Source organism: Electrophorus electricus, chromosome 3 (genome assembly GCF_013358815.1).
Source record: "Electrophorus electricus isolate fEleEle1 chromosome 3, fEleEle1.pri, whole genome shotgun sequence".
Lineage (NCBI taxonomy): Eukaryota > Metazoa > Chordata > Actinopteri > Gymnotiformes > Gymnotidae > Electrophorus > Electrophorus electricus.
In genome coordinates, this window is record NC_049537.1 from 25,545,306 (window position 1) to 25,549,452 (window position 4,147).

Sequence of the window (4,147 nt, forward strand, 5' to 3'; positions counted from 1 at the left end):
TCAAAAGGAATGACTGGGGTGTATGAGGTCTTTGCTGATGCTGTTAGTTTTCTTCCTCAGTCAGGTGGCATAAAGTGTCCCATTCCAACAATGCGCTGTGCCGTCTTCACCAAATAACGCAGATCTTTTCGGTGGTCGTGCAGCTGACATACCACACTGTAGCATAGTTGGTTAAGATGCTTTCAGTGGTGCTCCTGTAGAAACTCACCAGTAGTTTCTGTGGGAGCTGGGCCTGTTTCATCTTCCTGTTCCCAGGTTCCTTTTTTTAACCAGGTGTGCGGTGTTTTACACAGAGGCTCTAAGGAACTTTAAGCTTTCCATCCTTTCTGCTGCTTCTCCTTGGAAAGGGAGGTGGTGTATCTGCTTTGTTGATGATCTATCTCCTGTCAATGATGATCTCCTTTGTCTTAGAGGTGTTTAAGTCTTGTACTTTAATTTTTTCAGCTGCATGGAATAAAACACTTTATGCTGTGACTCATTTTAAACACAAGTGCTCAGAAATGAATAACTCCGTTAGGTCTAGACATTGTTCTTCCTTTATTACATTCATGACTCTTGGTCTTTGATAGCCATCCTGGTCTTCCATGAGGAAGCTGGGTTTAGAAGTACTAGTATGCTCAGTGATCAACACTGTGCTGGCTTATGTCTCTGCTCTACCTAATGCACAGTCTTAAAAACAGGAAAGTAATGAATTATACAGTTATCATGTCTTCGATGCTTGGGTCCCTATTAATATTTCATATAGTTATAAAGATGAGATCTTTAGAACTGCTGTGTGTCTGTGTGTGTGTGTTGTGCAAGAGAGTGAGATGCCAGTTGTACTTAGACTGGCTAACTGATTTGAGCATGCTTTCGGCTTTCGATGGGTCCCCAGGACTTTGTAGTGCACGGTTAGCTTTAATCAAAGTCATTTGCATGCAGGAACAAAAGGAAGATGCACCAAACAGAAATATTGGAGCCTGTGTAGTTGAGAGCTTTGATCTTTGTTATAACACAAAAAACAGCTTGGGGCAAGAGCATTATTTTAATAATAGCTCCATGCTGAGCTGCAGTTGGAAATAAGATTTGTTGTTGCTGTTGTGGAGTGGAATTGTATGTCTTACAATAAAATATCCTATGGACTTTTGTTTTTAATGTGCAATGGAACCCCACAAAGTTTGTACTACCAACCAACAAAACAGATGTGCAATGAGGACTTCAGAGATGAGTCCTATCAAATCTTATAAGTGATCATGGCATTATGCTATGAGGAAGGGTCAAGAGTAATTACATACATTTTGCCACCCCAAAAGCACTCTAAACAGAAAGGTTAAAGGTATTCTTTTCTTGTTTATTTTGAGAGAAGGAAATTAGGTTTATCTCATGAACAATCTGTTCTGAGAGTTTGTGTGCAGGCTTGTGTTAGTTGCCATGGTAGTCTTGAATTCATGGCAGATTTTTTTCATTTCACATTTTGATACTATATGTCAGTTTTTTTCTGACAAACCTACAACTGTGAAAATGCTGCACCAAACAATGGCTATAGCTTCTTTTTCATATTACAAATACAGTGACTGTTTTTGCATTATTTCAAAGAGAGTCCAGGACATGTGTAGACCAAGCATTTCTGGAAGCTCACTGTGCAGATAAGAGAACTGTTTTTCACATAGCTCTAGTTATATTAGAGACATCTCTCTCACATAACTTATATCTCATAGCTCATGCAAGGCCTACAGTTAGGATATGATCTAATCCTATGCTATAATATGTCCGTGTCTGGCTGAGTGCTGTAAAAATAGTTTTAGTGTATGCTTTTTTGTGAGCCTTTTATATAATCGCAGAGGGCTCATGATCACAAACACTTTTTCAAGCAGGCAATGAAAACCCTTCTAGATTGATTCTAAATCTGTGTATAGATTTTCTTTTCTAGCTGAGGCTGTGCTGTTCCAGAGTCTTCCCGCCTCCTGTTTCATAGCTCCCACAGTTAGAGATACACAGCTTGGTTTCAAACCAAAGTATGACAAATGACTCCCACCACATCACAGCGTAAACAAATGCCTGTAATTAATTAGCCCATGCATCTACAGTGTGAACACTGTAGACACTCAAGTCTGATCAAAGGTACTTTTAATCATCAGAACCTTCTAATACCTGCGCTAATACTTGGTTACCATGATAGCATATGTATGTTTATCCAGATGTTCCATTATAATATAAATAAGTCTTTTTACATACATTCTAAGCAGTAGACCCATAGAAGCCCTCAGCAAAGTTTTCTGTATAGGAGACCAAGAAAGAAAATAAAAAAAACTTGCAGAAATTCTCTGAAGACAAAGGCACCTGGAGAACACTGCAGAACACTCTCAGAGCAGATATTCTCTTTGTTCCCCTCTACAAAGGCCAAACTCAATAATACATGTAAGAGACAAATTGCTGTAAGCCTTGGTGCAGTGAATGTCACCATAAGAACTGCTTGGCAAGCGTGGGGTATTCTGGTGGACAGCAATGCCAGTTACAGTGGTGGTTTGTTTTTTGTATTTTTTTGCAAAGAAGTGGATGGCAGAGAGATAGACAGAGAGAGAGAGATAGATAGATAGAGAGAGAGACTGGTAGAGCATTAAAGGACTTTTAATGTCACATACATTTCATTATGCGTACAGCAACGTTGTCATTATTCACTTGTCATAATTGCTTGCTTGCTGCTGGCCACACAACTGGGCCTAAGTAGAGTTATACTCAAGCCACTCCAGTCCAAACTCACAGGCCTATGTTTCCATATTTCCATACCTACCACAGTTACAGAATTTATTTGCCTTCTCACCCATTAAAATTTGACAGTAGAGTATTGTGATGTGTTTATTAGAAGATTTGTGAATACAATGATAAAATCAGGACCAACAATATATATAAGTACAAATATACATTATTGTCACTTTGTATTACACATGATAATATCAAATTTTTATATATATATATTCACTCTAGAGCAGTGGGGAGGTGTTCTCTGGAGTTACTAATCATGCTTTTCCTTCTGGCAATCCGATGGATGAGTCTGGGTCTGGCGGTTGCCAGGAGATTGGTACTTGTTTGACTGTATTGTGTAAAGGTGTAAAGTGTAAAGGTGTGGGGTTGTTTTTCCAGAGTTGGGCTCGCCCCTTAGCTCCAGTGAAAGAAACTGTTAATGCCTCAGCATAGCAAGAGATTTTGGACAATTTCATGCTCCCAACTTTGTGGGAACAGTTTGGAGATGGTCCCTTTCTGTTCCAACATGACTGGCTTCAGTGCACAAAGCAAAGACATGAATGAGCGAGTTTGGTGTGGAAGAACTTGACTGGCCTGCACAAAGCCCTGACCTCAACCTGATAGAACACCTTTTGGATGAATTAGAGCCGAGACTGTGAGCCAGGCCTTCTCGTTCAACATCAGTGTCTGACCTCAGAAATGTACTTCTGGAAGAATGGTCCCATAAACACGCTCCTAAACCTTGCAGAAAGCCTTCTCAGAAGAGTTGAAGCTGTTATAGCTGCAAAGGGAGGGCCGACATCATATTAAACCCTATGGATTGTGATGTCACTCAAATTCATATGCGGGCAAAGGTAGATGAGCGAATTACAAAGCAATCTGAATGAAATCTATAGGTTCAAGCAGACCTCATTGTTATCCTCAGTATTATGAGTAAGCTCTGCAAACTCTGCAAACTTTTAGGGAAAAATAATAACAGGTGAGAATGACTGACTGACATGTGGATGGATGTTCATTGAATTAGCAATATCCAGAATCCTGCTCTAAGCCTGTCAGTCATGGCAGTAGTAAAAGAATGAACCCTGATAACAGCTGACTTTGGAACGGAGCCACCTACAATCCGGCAGATCTGCGTAACAATCACATTCATCTTACGGATCCATTCCAGACTTGATTAGAATGCTAAATCCAGAGTGTCATTATATGGAGATGGCATACAGTCAGGACTGAGTCATCACCATAACTCGTTTATTATTGCCTTAATATTTTTCTACAGTTAACACACTTACACACTAATGAAAACATATTTTATTACATGTTAATATGATAACCCTCTAGGTTAGGTAGCAGATGCTGACAGATGTTAACTGTCAGCCTCTGTTAAAGAACAACTCCTGAAGACAGTGGCTGCAAGTAAAGCGAATTA